The sequence below is a fragment of the Stegostoma tigrinum genome, chromosome 46, assembly GCF_030684315.1.
Source record: "Stegostoma tigrinum isolate sSteTig4 chromosome 46, sSteTig4.hap1, whole genome shotgun sequence".
NCBI classification, from domain to species: Eukaryota; Metazoa; Chordata; class Chondrichthyes; order Orectolobiformes; family Stegostomatidae; genus Stegostoma; species Stegostoma tigrinum.
In genome coordinates this window covers 6,559,503-6,575,179 of record NC_081399.1, presented here as the reverse complement: position 1 = coordinate 6,575,179, position 15,677 = coordinate 6,559,503, and positions in this window count along the sequence as shown.

Below are 15,677 nucleotides of genomic sequence, written 5' to 3'. Positions count from 1 at the left end.
TTCTCCACCTATCTTCTTTACTCTCCATCTTCGGTCCGCCTCCCCCTCTCTCCCTATTTATTCCAGTTCCCTCCCCCCATCCCCCTCTCTGATGAAGGGTCTAGGCCCGAAACGTCAGCTTTTGTGCTCCTGAGATGCTGCTTGGCCTGCTGTGTTCATCCAGCCTCACATTTTATTATCTTGGAATCTCCAGCATCTGCAGTTCCCATCATCTCTGATACTATTTTAACCTCACTGCGAAGCCTCTTCCAGGGATGCCTAACCTGAAGAAGTTACCCTCCTCCCTCCGGACCAACCTCAGGGAATCTCTCTCCCATTGCAACTCTCTTGTAATCTCTTCGGCCTTGAAACTGCTCGACCATGTCCTGAAGCAAACCAGGTACCACAGCCACATCACCTTTCTCAGCACCTGCCTACGGAACCAGATCATCCCCAAGGGACTACAGTCCACATTTCAGCCTTCCCAATTTGGCCCCAACCGTGACCACCTCTACACCCAGAATATTCAGACCCTTCAGAAGCGGTTCTCCCTGCGACTCCTGAAACAGACTCTCGCAGCCATGCGCCGGCACCTCCAGGCACTGCAATCCAGCCTGCCCCAGCTCAGAACCTCCCTCTCCCAGACCTGCAAAGGACCCCTGCTGTTTTTTATCCTCCGCAGGATCCACAGACTGAACACCCAGTTCCACTCAGCTTTACTGGACACCAAAAATCCTAAGTACAACCAACTCACGGGCCCCTGCCACCCACAAGAGGATTCCTGCGCCTCCCAAATCCCGACTCTGTCCATGCCCCTCCCCCACCATGCACCCGCCGCCATTGACCATGAGGACACGGCCGGAGACCCCACCGATGACGTCACATCGGCCTCCGCCGGCCACAGAACTTCCGGAACCGCTGCTGCAGTCACCACCTCCACGTCCAGGTACTACAGCCCACACACCACCCTCACCGCAACTGCTGCCGCCCACCCCGATCCTCCCACCGCCGACGGAACCCCGCCCACGGCCGACGCCGACGGAACCCCGCCCACGGTCGACGCCGACGGAACCCCGCCCACGGCCGACGGAACCCCGCCCACGGCCGACGGAACCCCGCCCACAGCCGACGACATCATCGCTCCGCCCACAACCTCCACAGCCTGCAACCCCAGAGGAGACAGCCACCCTGAGCCCTGCCGAATCTTCACCATCCCCCCAGACCTCCCACTGACTGAGGACGAACGGTCAGTCCTTAGCAAGGGGCTCACCTTTGTCCCCCTACAACCACACATCAACGAATACCAGTCACGGTCGGACACAGAGCAGTTTTTCCGCCGTCTTCGCCTCCATGCCTACTTCTTCAACCGGGAACCCAACCCTCCTTCCACTGACCCCTTCACCCGCTTCCAACACAAGTCCTCCTCCTGGACACCACCCCCAGGCCTCCTACCCTCCCTCGACCTCTTCATCTCCAACTGCCGTCGAGACATTAACCGCCTCAACCTCTCCACCCCTCTCACCCACTCCAACCTCTCCCCCGCAGAACGGGCAGCCCTCCGCTCCCTCCGCTCCAACCCCAACCTCACCATCAAACCCGCAGACAAGGGTGGCGCAGTGGTAGTATGGCGTACTGACCTCTACATCGCCGAGGCCAGACGCCACCTCTCCGACACCATCTCCTACCGCCTCCTCGATCATGACCCCACACCCGAGCACCAAACCATCATCTCCAACGCCATTCATGACCTCATCACCTCAGGGGACCTCCCACCCACAGCCTCCAACCTCATTGTTCCCCAACCCCGCACGGCCCGTTTCTATCTCCTTCCCAAAATCCACAAACCTGCCTGCCCTGGTCGACCCATCGTCTCAGCCTGCTCCTGCCCCACCGAACTCATCTCCACCTATCTGGACTCCATTTTCGCCCCCTTGGTCCAGGAACTCCCCACCTATGTCCGTGACACCACCCACGCCCTCCACCTCCTCCAGGACTTCCAATTCCCTGGCCCCCAACACCTCATATTCACCATGGACGTCCAGTCCCTGTACACCTGCATTCCGCATGGAGATGGCCTCAAGGCCCTCCGCTTCTTCCTGTCCCGCAGGCCCGACCAGGCCCCCTCCACCGACACTCTCATCCGCCTAGCGGAACTCGTCCTCACACTCAACAACTTCTCTTTTGACTCCTCCCACTTCCTACAGACTAAGGGGGTGGCCATGGGCACCCGCATGGGCCCCAGCTATGCCTGCCTCTTTGTAGGTTACGTGGAACAGTCCATCTTCCGCACCTACACAGGCCCCAAACCCCACCTCTTCCTCCGGTACATTGATGACTGTATCGGCGCCGCCTCTTGCTCCCCAGAGGAGCTCGAACAGTTCATCCACTTCACCAACACCTTCCACCCCAACCTTCAGTTCACCTGGGCCATCTCCAGCACATCCCTCACCTTCCTGGACCTCTCAGTCTCCATCTCAGGCAACCAGCTTGTAACTGATGTCCATTTCAAGCCCACCGACTCCCACAGCTACCTAGAATACACCTCCTCCCACCCACCCTCCTGCAAAAATTCCATCCCCTATTCCCAATTCCTCCGCCTCTGCCGCATCTGCTCCCACGATAAGACATTCCACTCCCGCACATCCCAGATGTCCAAGTTCTTTAAGGACCGCAACTTCCCCCCCACGGTGATTGAGAACGCCCTTGACCGCGTCTCCCGCATTTCCCGCGACACATCCCTCACACCCCGCCCCCGCCACAACCGCCCCAAGAGGATCCCCCTCGTTCTCACACACCACCCTACCAACCTCCGGATACAACGCATTATCCTCCGACACTTCCGCCATTTACAATCCGACCCCACCACCCAAGACATTTTTCCATCCCCACCCCTGTCTGCTTTCCGGAGAGACCACTCTCTCCGTGACTCCCTTGTTCGCTCCACACTGCCCTCCAACCCCACCACACCCGGCACCTTCCCCTGCAACCGCAGGAAATGCTACACTTGTCCCCACACCTCCTCCCTCACCCCCATCCCAGGCCCCAAGATGACATTCCACATTAAGCAGAGGTTCACCTGCACATCTGCCAATGTGGTATACTGCATCCACTGTACCCGGTGCGGCTTTCTCTACATTGGGGAAACCAAGCGGAGGCTTGGGGACCGCTTTGCAGAACACCTCCGCTCAGTTCGCAACAAACAACTGCACCTCCCAGTCGCAAACCATTTCCACTCCCCCTCCCATTCTCTTGATGACATGTCCATCATGGGCCTCCTGCACTGCCACAATGATGCCACCCGAAGGTTGCAGGAACAGCAACTCATATTCCGCCTGGGAACCCTGCAGCCATATGGTATCAATGTGGACTTCACCAGTTTCAAAATCTCCCCTTCCCCCACTGCATCCCTAAACCAGCCCAGTTCATCCCCTCCCCCCACTGCACCACACAACCAGCCCAGCTCTTCCCCCCCACCCACTGCATCCCAAAACCAGTCCAACCTGTCTCTGCCTCCCTAACCGGTTCTTCCTCTCACCCATCCCTTCCTCCCACCCCAAGCCGCACCCCCAGCTACCTACTAACCTCATCCCACCTCCTTGACCTGTCCGTCTTCCCTGGACTGACCTATCCCCTCCCTACCTCCCCACCCACACCTTCTCCACCTATCTTCTTTACTCTCCATCTTCGGTCCGCCTCCCCCTCTCTCCCTATTTATTCCAGTTCCCTCCCCCCATCCCCCTCTCTGATGAAGGGTCTAGGCCCGAAACGTCAGCTTTTGTGCTCCTGAGATGCTGCTTGGCCTGCTGTGTTCATCCAGCCTCACATTTTATTATCGATGAAATTGCTGTTTGTTACATCTGGGAATTTCATCCTATTATGGGCAGTGTTTCTTATTTATTCCGTTTGGAGACGGATGTGGTATTTAGGATATAAGCCTATGCGGATGCATGAGTTAGTTAGAGAAATTGGATTCATGCTTCAGCTCCTGAGTTGCTGCACAAATATTTATATTTATGCAATGACCCAGGCTAAATTCAGAGAGCAGTTGCAGAATGTGTTGAGATATCCATTTAATCTACGCACAAAATTATTTAAATCATCAGATGGAATAAAAACTTCTTGCAGCTGAGTGTGAATTGCTTCAATTTCTCCACTGCACTTTGGATCTTGAATGAGAACAATGAAACAGAAAGTGTGGAAGCTGTTGCAGGTCATCTGCCAGTTATAAGACACTCACGTTTATTTTAATAATAAATTGCCCAGATTATACAATAGTTATAATGTACAAATCCTTGCTCTCACATTACCAGTCCCAAACCTAACAGAACTGACCTGCCCCACATTAAGTCAAAATGCCCAGCGCAAGACATAACCATGACTTCGAGGAAGGTTAGAAAAAAACAAAATTGTGCTCGATTAGTAAAAGTTGACAACAGCCGGTTCTGTGCCTTCTGCAAACTTTGTTTTGCAATTGGAAGCGGTTTGCATGCTCTTTGCTCCAATGAAGCAAATCAGTGAACAAACACATAATTCACCTTCAGCGAAGTCTTCTTTAAAACTACGGTCCTTTTCTCTCAAAGGCTAACCTGGAATTGTGATACTTCGCAGGGTGTTACGCTGTGTCATTGAAGCCATAGAAATAATTGCATAAATGAAAGTGTTTCAGCATGAATATGAGGCAGAAAGGAAAATTTGTCACATCTCCAGGAAGCTCTTAGTGTAATTTCCAGAACGCTCCATTGAAAAGTGATTTGATTAGGTTTGTGTTTGTTGTCAATAATTGTTGAGATTCATGTACGTATCAAAGCTACTGACTGTTTGATTAGTTGATAGAATGTTTTTAATTGCATTAATAATTATAGAAGTCAAATGAAATTTTAACACTCTCATTCATGCATACTTTAACTACAGTACCCAGAATAAGACCATGTTTCTTGCAAGATGTTTTTCATAATGTTTTTGAATCTTTTGTTTGTGATCTTGCTACAAAATTGATCTTGACCAGTCATATAAATAGTATGGCTGCGAGAGCATGTCAGAGACTAGCAATTGTTTGGCAATTAAATCACTCTTTCCCAATCTTGTGCGCAGTTTAAAAGTGAATGTGGGGGTTTTGATGAAATACTATCTATTCATCCAGATGAGTACAGCTCCAACAACACTCCAACAGCCTGAAATCACCCTGGGAAAAAACAACATGCCCGATATGCACAGCGTCCAGTGCCTTCAACATTTATTCCCTTTAACATCATCCTCAATGTTTCCTAACTTCACTATCAATGCCCAGTGGTAACTTCCATCATGTCCTGCAGTAACTTACCAACTAATTGACAGTAGTGAGACACTGGGGTAATACACCATAAATTGAGCCCCAGTATTTGAGGAGTCATTACAAATGTGTTTTTTAATGTATGCACAGTATCCAGATTTATCTGACTTTCAGCCCAAGAAAATACAGAACAGGTTTCTGCACTGAACAACAAAGATTATTTGCAACACCACTAACTAAAGCTGTAATCTCTTTCTACACTGTCCTTTAAACAAAAACAGACAGCTAGTGAAAACGGGTTAATGGCAGAGGTAGAAAATCAAAAAAATCCACTTCAATCGTGTTTGGTCCCCAGTTCTGATGCTGAGATGGCTCCTCTTCAACTGGCCAGTTATCGTCCAGACGTTCTTCGCTGGATCCTTTCACTGCCTTGTAGGAATTACAGATTCACTTGGAAAATATCTCTGATGTATCAAGTCAAAATCACAGCTCACAGCAACTGCTGCACGAAATGGAACTGATTTACATCAGCATTAAACTGAGGCTTTGACTGCAGAGAACAGGCAGCTTCTGGACAGAGCAAATGTCTGCCTACTTCTTTACCTCCCCTCACTCTCTCTCTCTGTGACTCAATAACCTGTTACCAGCCCCAAGCTGCTCAGCCATCTAATCACACAGTCAAAAGGTTTTGGTCATTGATAACATTCACTAGACCATAGATCCATTAATGTCTTTTTGCCAAAGATGTAGCAATATACACTTTATAGCCAATAAACACCCTCCAATTTAAACTGATCTCCAAACAGATACATAATGGACCAGACCAGACCCGTTCAAAATATTTTAAGAAGGTAGCCTAGAATCTAAGTTTTTCTTATTTTTAAAGGAAAATGTGGAGTGCTGAGTTCCAGATGCAATGCGACTGGTGAAATTAATCGAAATTAGGCAAAACACAATTTACTTAAACACTGTAGTTAAAACACAAACAAATAAAGAGGAATTTAACGAAATAATTAGTGCAGTAACTGTTACTAATTAACTGTTCCAGTAAAGCAGCATCCCATAAACACACCCCTTGGCAAAAAGAAAAATTCAGGCACAGATTCTCACATGCGGTTCTCCAATCAAAGAGGAAGAAAACATCAAGAGAAATATCAGAGAGGGTAGCAGTCAAGAGAGATTCACTGAAACTCCCAACCTGCCTGAGACCCCAATAGCTTCTGAAGCCACTGAAAAACCAAAACCCCAGAAATCCTGACCTGTGGGAGCTGGCAACATCCATTCATGCTGTTGAAAAACAAATCCAAGGTTTATCAATAAAAACCAAAAGAACTGTGGATGCTACAAATCAGGAACAAAAACAAAATTCCTGGAAAAGCTCAGTGGATCAGGCAGCATCTGTGAAGGAGAAAACATGGTTAATGTTTTGGGTCTGGTGACCCTTCCTCAGAAGGATCCTCTGAGACATCTGATGAGAGGTGACTTGATAGAGGTATATAAAATGATCAGAGGTAGAGATAGAGTGGACAGCCAGAGACTTTTTCCTAGGGTGAAGGTAGCTTTTACGAGGCAGACATAGTTTTAAAATGAGTGGAGGTAGATATAGGAGAGATCTCAGAGGTTGGTTCTTTATTCAGAGAGTGGTCGGGGCGTGGCATGCATTGCCAGAGAGGATATTGGATTTGGCCTCATTAGGGGCATTTAAGTAGCTATTAGATAGGCATATGGATGGTAGTATAAGGTAGGGTTGGAGGTTAGATAGACCTTAGGTTCCAGGTAAAAGTTCAGCACAACATCGAAGGGCCCAAGGGACTGTACTGTGCTGTACTGTTCTATGATCTATGTTCTATTGTCTAAGTTTGGCAAGAAGGATAAAGGAGCATTTTTCATTTCATTTGAGAAAGTGGCTAAACAAATTAAGTGGCTGTTTGCTATCTGGGTATTGTTGATCCAAACAAATTGGTAGATAGAGCGAGAGAAATATTTGCATCACTATTAGAGGAGGTATTAGGGGAGTATAATGAGGTGAAAAAGACTTATCTTAATTGCATATGAGCTATTACAAGAATGCTACAGACAGCATTTTAAGAAAAAAAGTCTCTGGCTGTCCACTCTATCAATACCTCTGATCATTTTGTACACCTATATCAAGTGTCCTCCCATCCTTCGTTGTTCTAAAGAGAAAAGCCCTAGCTCTCTCAACCTTTCCTTGTAAGATCTTCCCTACATTCCATGCAACATCCTGGTAAACCCCCACTGCATCTTTTCCAATGCTTCCGCATCTTTCCTGTAACGAGGGGACCAGAACTGGACACAATACTCCAGATGTGCCTGAGCCAGGCTTTTGTACAGCTGGATTTTTCCGAACTGTACCAACAAGGTTGCAAAACCAAAGGCTGAAGCAGGAAGGGAAATAAAGAAACAAAAATATGGAAATTTAAAGTACGATTATCAGAGACCATGTTTGATCGAGTGGTTAAGAGAAAGTGAGAACAAGTGGAGGGCAATGTGGATATTTTTAGTTCGGAGAAATTAACTAAAATACAGCAGAAAATGGGAACTAAAGCAGTTGAATCAAAAAACCTACACAGGAGAAAAATCCCAGAATGCTAAGATCTTAAAAATGAACTCTTCTTGAGGAAATGGAGACCATCACATATTCAGGCAGAGAAGAACCTCATCAAGTGGTATGGCTGGTGGGTTAGAGAAAGGAAGCGTAGCAGGTTGCACATGAATTAACAATGTGAGGTCATTCGGGGGTAAGGAAATCTCAACCAAAAGTACAAAAACGTTTTTATTGGAATCATTTTATTTCCAGAGGACATTCCATTACACAGTATCACAGCTAAAACAGATTGCGGAAGATTTACTCAAATTCTTTATTAGATATGGACCAATTACAAAAATCAATCAGATCATGTGTCAAGTTTTACATCAAAATTATTCAAAGAAGTTATAGATAGCTTAGGAATAAAACAAGCCAAGTCCACTGCATACAATTCGGAATAGCACGGTACATTAGAATGGTGGCATCAAACATTAAAGACCATGTTGAGGGATTTTAGTCAAGATGGTTCAGAGGATTGGGATAAATGGATTCCACATGTACTTTTTTTGCAATTAGGGATGAACCGAATGAATCCACTAAATTCAGTCCATTTCAATTAGTTTTTGGGCACGAGGTGACAGGACCACTGAAACAAATGAAGGACAAATTGATGAATCAGAGTTCAGAGACCACATAATTGGGCTATGTGTCAAATTGTAGCTTTAGTTTATAAAGGGTGGGTGAGTTGGCCAGACAGCAAACACATTAAGAGTAGGAGGGTAGCTAAACTGAGAGTAGGGCATCTTAAAGATCAATGAGGTCATCTTTGCGTTCAACCCCAGGACATGGGAGAGATACTAAATGAATATTTCTCATCAGTTTTTACTGGGTAGAAAGAAATGGAGGCTAGAGAATGCAGAGAAATAAATGTTGATGTTTTGGGACATCATGGTGGCTCAGTGATTAGCACTGCTGCCTCCGCAGTCTCAGGGACTCAAATTCGATCCAACCCTCAGGTGGCTGTCTGTGTGGGAGTTTTTCACATTCTCCCCATGTCTGCGTGGGTTTCCTCTGGGTGCTCCAGTTTCCTCCCACAATCCAAAGATGTACAGGCTAGGTGGATTGGACATGCTAAATTGCCCATAGTGTTCAGAAATGTGTAGATTTGGTGAGTGATAGGGGATGGGTCTGATTGGGTCTGGGAGGGTCAGCAAGAACTTGTTGGGCTGAAGGTCCTGTTTCTACATGGTAGGGATTCTATTAAAGACTAAAATCAGTCCTCATTGCAGAAGAGGAAGTTCTGGAGGTCTTAGAAAACATGAAGGTGAAAAAATCTCTGGGAATTGATCTAATGTATCCCAGAATGTTGTGGGAAGTAAGGGAGGAAATCCCCTGCAGAGATATTTTCATCACTTATAACTATTAGTGAGGTGTCTGATGACTGGAAGGTGGCTACAGTTGTGCATTTGTTTCAGAAAGATTGTAAGGAGAAACCAGGGAACTATAGGCCTGCAAGCCTGACTTTGGATGTGGATAAATTATTGTAATGAATCAGGAAGCAAGAAATGAAAAATTGACAGTTTTGCTTATGTACGTAAAGCGTTAGTGCTACTTCCAGTGGTAGCTGAAACTTGAAAATTAAGGCTGAGTGGGCCTTATCAAACTGGAAGGAAATTGAGTGAGGCGAATTATTTAGTACGAATGTCAGCCGGAAAGAAATGTCACAGAGTGTATCATGTGAATATGCTCAAAAGATATTTTGATAGGGAAGGAATGCAAAAGGAGAATGCGTTACTGGTCACAGAGAGTGAAGAACCAAGTTCAGAGGGTTTTGAATTGCACATTCCTCAGATTAAATTGGAAGCTATTGAAAATGTTGATAAATTATTAAGTTACATTCCAGAAGAAAATTGAAATGACCTGGAAGAGTTATTAAAATCAAATGAGGAGATAGGTGGGAATGTGCCGGGATGTACTAATTTAATTGCATGTGATATCGCTACAGAAAATGCCGTTCCAATTAAGCAACATCCTTATAGACTTAACCCTCTAAGGATGGCATGCTCAAAGACAATATAATTGAAGAGATTTTCAGCAAATGGAACTCACCCGTAGCAATGGTGCCAAAGCCAGATGGTACCCGCCAATTATGTGTGGATTATCACCAAGTCAATGCAGTTACAAAATCTGATTTACATCCTATTCCAATGTGTCACAAAGGTGGGACAAGCATCTCATATTTCTAAGTTCAATTTATCCTGAAGATACTGGCAGGTACCTTTATCCAAAAAAAGCAAAAGAAATTTTTGCTTTTGTGACACCAAACGGAGTTTACCAGTTTAAACTCATGCCATTTGGTATGCAAAAAATGCCAGTCAAATTTCAAAAACTAACCAATAAAGTCATTTCAGGATTACCCAACTGGGTGGCCTACACCAACAATTTGGTGATTTTTAGTCACACGTGGAAGGAAGATTTGGAGCACCTATCAGAATTATTCAATTGACTTCGGGAGGTGTTGAGCCTAGGTAAGTTTGCAAAATCTCAAGTCATGTTCCTGGGCCATGTCATCAGACATGGACAGATGGACTCATGGGATGTGAAAACAAAGGCTATTTGGTAGTTCTCTGTACCATCAACAAAAAGGGCAATACTACGATTCTAGGGGTTGAATGGTTTTCATTGGAAGCTTGCACCAAATTTTAGCAGCATTGTCGCTCCATTGACTGACTTATTGAAGAAGCGTAGAAAATTGCAGTGGATGCAGGAATGTCGGAAGGCATTTGACAGACTGAAAACTGTGTTAGCAACTGCCCCAGTGTTGGCCACACCCAATTCTGCAAAGCCATTGAAAGTGTCTAACAATGCGAGAGATGTGATTGTGCACTAGACTCTTGCAAGAAAGTGACAAGGAGATTGAAAGGCCTGTTAGGTATTTTTCCAGAAAATTAAATAATCATCAACAATTGAGAAGGACACTTTGAGTTTGCTATTGGCATCACCACATTTCAACATTTATATTGCTAGTTATGTGTGTCCAAGGCAACTGTATACACTGATCATAACTCCTTTGAGTTTTGTAAAAAAAAGGGTAAAAATACCAGTCTGTACAGGTGGGGCTTACTATTGCAGCCATTCAGTTTGAAAATTATGCACATGGCAGGCCAAGAGAACATAACTGCTGACACATTATCATGACTTTGATGAGGAAAAATAGATACATTCAGTGGCAGGAACAAACAGACTGAACTAGATTGTAGCAGTGAATATTTGCATGCTTACAGTCAATGCAATGTTTATGTACTGTGGTGCTTGAATAACGTTAGGCTACGTGTTTTAAAAATTAAGACATCTTTGTATATTGATGTTTCACTTTATTTTAAGGGGTAAGTGTGGGGACACTCTGACTTTAAGAAGTGTATTTTGTTTTCTTTATGAAGAAATATTGAGACGAAGTTGTGAATTCAGAGCCAGTAGAGTAAACAGCTCGTGAGCTCTTGCGTTTTCTTTTCAAATGTGCCCGAATCAGGCTGTTTTATCGCTGGAGCATAACTTCATGGCTCTTGAACTCCCTCTATTATTGAAAGCTAACACGCCATACACCTTCTTAACAAATCTATCCACCTGGGTGGCAGCTTTCAGGGAACTGTGAACATGAACCCCAAGATCTCTCTGCTCCTCCACACTGCCAAGAATCTTTCCGTTAACCCTGTAATCTGCTGTTTGGACATATTTGAACAGATCCACACCAGGTCTTTGACTACGATGGGATTGCTGTCCATCACTGTCCTCATCGCTACTCCTACCATTCACCTCTACCTCCTCCATTTTAAGTCGATTTTGAATTTTCAGTTCCAACCTCTGAATTTCAGAAAAACTCTCTTTCCCCTTACTTCTGCTTTCAATCATAATTCAAACTGCTGTATATCCTTCCAATGTTCAAGCTGTTTCATTTTCAACTGAATTTTAGCCTTATCCAAATGATTCTGATGGCATTCCTGGCAATTGTAAATTCTAGTTTCCTCACAGACACAGACAACCCCAACTCCAGCTTATTTGCCAATTTTAGAAGCTTTCCCTTGCTCACTTTCTATAAAACTCCCGAAGTGACTTCTTCCATCCCAGGAAATTCTCCGCGGCTAGCATAATTACATGAGGTACATTCTGTTTTAAAACCAACCGAATTCAACACCTGAAATAAAAAGAAACACCCACATTCACCACTCGCAACCTTTGTGTCTAATGACCTAAACCCAACCCAGCATTGGAGATTTTCAAGCTGTCAAGAACTCGCAATTTGCTATGGGCCAGACAGTGTGTGTGAGATAGTCCAGACCTGAACATTTTCCTAATTGAAAGATAACTGCCAGGTTTTGTGTTCCAGCTGCACTTCTATTGGCTAAACTAACTAGGCTTGAACAAAACACACTTTATTCATACACTATATTGAAAACACAATAAAAGAAAGAAGAAATTGGAATAATTTAACTCTATTGGAAAACTTAACAGAATAGTAAATTATTTAACAACTGAACAACGATTGTTCCAGTCTAGTAACATCCCATAACACACCCTTGGCAAAGGCAAATTCAGCAAAATAGATTGCCTCACATGCAGTTCTCCAGTCCAGGAGGAAAAATAGCAAGCGAGTACTCTTGGAGAGAGAGAGAGTGAGAGAGAAAGAAAGCAGATGGGAGAGACAAACTGCATCTTCCAGACTCCAGTAACTGCTACTGAAAAACTAAAAATAAAAACCCTGGTTCAGTGTGAGTTTGACCCCCAACCGTTCAAGCTGCTTCTATTGTTCCAACTTTGAAAAAAAAATCCTAAGGCCTCACAAATTGGCCTGGCACCTCTGTCTCAAAATTTCTTCATATATAAAAAAATGAAATACACCACTTAAAGACATAATATTATCACTTCTCTACTCTAGACCTGTAACCCCACATTTCCCATGGTATCCCATCTAACCTACACATCACTGGACACTATGGGACAATTTAGCATGGCCAATCTACCCTAGCCTGCACATCTTTGGGCTGTCGGAGGAATCCAGAGCACCCAGAGGAAACCCACGCAGACACAGGGAGAACGTGCAAACTCCACACAGACAGTTGCCCAAGGGTGGAATCGAACCTGGCATCATGAGCACACCAGTCGTCAAGGTGTGTGTGTGTGTGTCTGTGTGCATCTGTGTGTGTCTGTGTGTGTGTGTGAATGTGTGAGAGAGACAGTGTGTGTGTGACACAGAGGGAGAGTGAGACAGTGTGTGTATATGTGTATGTTTATGGGTATATGTATGTGTGTGTATGTGAGTTTGTGTGGATGTGTGAGTGTATGCGAGAGAGTATATGTATGTGTGTGTGTGAGAGAGAGAGAGAAAGTGAGTGTGTGTGTGTGAGAGACAACGTATGTGTGTGTGAGCGTACGTAAGACTGTGCGTGTGTGTGTGTGTGTGTGTTTGTGAGTGTGAGAGAGAGGGAGAGTGTGTGTGCGTGTGTGAGAGTGTGTGTGTGTGTGTGTGTGTGAGAGAGAGAGAGAGAGAGAGAGAGAGTGTCTGTATGTGTGTGTTTGTGCGTGTGAGAGTGAGAGAGAGAGTGTGTGTGTGTGTGTGTGTGTGTGTGTGTGAGAGAGAGAGAGTTTGTGTGTGAGAGAGAGAGAGTGTGTGTGTGTGTGTGTGTGTGTGTGTGTGTGTGTTTGTGTGTGTGGGTGTGAGAGAGAGTGTGTGTGTGTGAGACTTTGTGTGTATGAGAGAGGGAGAGAGGCAGTGTGCATGTGAGATTGTGTGTGTGTGTGTGTGTGTGAGAGAGAGAGTGAGAGAGAGACAGAGACAGTGTGTGTGAGATTACGTGTGTGAGTGTGTGTATGCGAGACTGTGTGTGTGAGAGAAAGAGAGAGACAGTGTGTGTGAGAAGGTATATGTGTGAGAGACAGAGTATGTGTGTGAGACTGTGTGTGTCTGTGTGTGTGTGAGAGAGAGATTATGTACGTGTGTGAGACTTTGTGTGTGTATGAGAGAGAGAGGGAGAGAGACAGTGAATGTGTGAGATTATGTGTGCGTATGTGTGTGTGTGAGAGACTGTGTGTGTGTGTGTATGTGTGAGAGTGTGTGGTCTGTGAGTGTGTATGTGTGTGAAAGAATATGTGTGGGTCTGTGAGTGTGTGTGTGTTTGAGAGAGAGAGTGTGTGTGAGTGTGCGTGTGTGTGTGTGCGCGTGTGTGAGTGTGTGTGTGTCAGAGAGAGAGAGATAGTGTATGTGTGTGAGACTTTGGTGTATGAGAGAGGGAGAGAGACAGTGTGCATGTGAGATTGTGTGTGTGTGTATGTGTGTGCGCGCGTGTGTGTGTGTGTGTGTGTGTGTGAGAGTATGTGGTCTGTGAGTGTGTATGTGTGTGAGTGCTTGTGTGAGAGAGTGCGTGTGGTGTGTGTGTGGGAGAGAGTGTGTGTGTGTGTGTGTGTGTGTGTGTGTACGAGAGAGAGTGAGTGAGTGTGTGTGTGTGTGTGTGTGTGTATGTGCGTGCGCGCGTGTGTGTGTGTGTGTGAGAGAGTATGTGGTCTGTGAGTGTGTATGTGTATGAGTGCTTGTGTGAGAGAGTGCGTGTGGTGTGTGTGTGGGAGAGAGAGTGTGTGTGTGTGTGTGTGTGTGTGTGTGCACGAGAGAGAGTGAGTGAGTGTGTGTGTGTGTGTGTGTGTGGTCTGTTAGTGTGTGTGCGTGTGAGAGAGTGTGTGTGTCTGTGAGTGTGTTATATGGTTACAGTCCAGTAGAAGAACTCTGTGTGTGTTGCAGATAAAGATAAAGTCTCTATAAATCCCAGTGCGGTTACTTTGTCATCAGAGGCGACTGGCTGTGGTTTAATACAAAGGTCACTGTGCCTCAGGGGAAGGAGGAGATTGAGAGGGTGGGACCTTCATGGTAATCTCAGCGGGGGCAGAAAGGACTCACACTGTCACCGTCGCTCTGTGTAAACAGCTACACAGCTGACTGAGCATCTCTATCTCTCTATCTTACCCTCCCTCACTGTCTCTCTATCTATCTAACCGCCTCACTTTGTCTCTCTCTCTCTCTATCTACCTAGCTATCTATCTATCTAACCCCCTCACTTTGTGTGTGTGTCTTTCTCTCTCTCTCGCTCTCTCTCTCTCTCTCTATGTATATATCTAGCTATTTATCTATCTAACTATCTTAACCCCCTCACTTTGTGTATCTCTCCCTCCTTCTCTCTTTGCCCGTATCTTATTTTCTTTGTCTCTCCCTTTCCCTCTTCGACTCTGGTAACCTATCTGGTTTTGTCTCACTTTTTGTATCTCTCTCATCTCCCTCTCTCTCTCTCTCTCTCTCTCTTTCACAGTCTAAGGCAGCCTCTCTGTCTTTCTCTTTCTCCATCTCTGATGTCTTCCCTCTCTCCCTTTCTCTCTCTCTCCCTTTCAGTCTCGAAGCCTCTCATTGTGTCTTTCTCTCCCTTGTCTCTCCCTGCCTTTTCACATTCTTCTTTTCTCCCTTCTCTCTATCACAAATTCCGCTGATAAATAGTCAACATCAATAAATCTAATTCAAGGGGTCTGATTCAAACAAAATCTCAGTTACTGTGACTGTTTCGCCCAATACTGCGGAGTTAGGTGGCTTGATGCAAATAAACAAACACATCCCTTCAGCAAAACACAAAAACTTTTAAAACCAGTGACCTTTCTCATCACCAGGTCGTCACCAAGTTCCATGGGCCTTCTCCTTCCAATTCCATCCTTACCTCATTTTAGTTTGGTGAAGGCAGCAAATATTAAGTTCATATCGACACTCTGTCCCTGTGGACACGTACCTGACCCACTCCATCTCAGTTTGTGTAACTCCAACTGCAGCAGGACCTGTTTGAACTGGGCTCTATC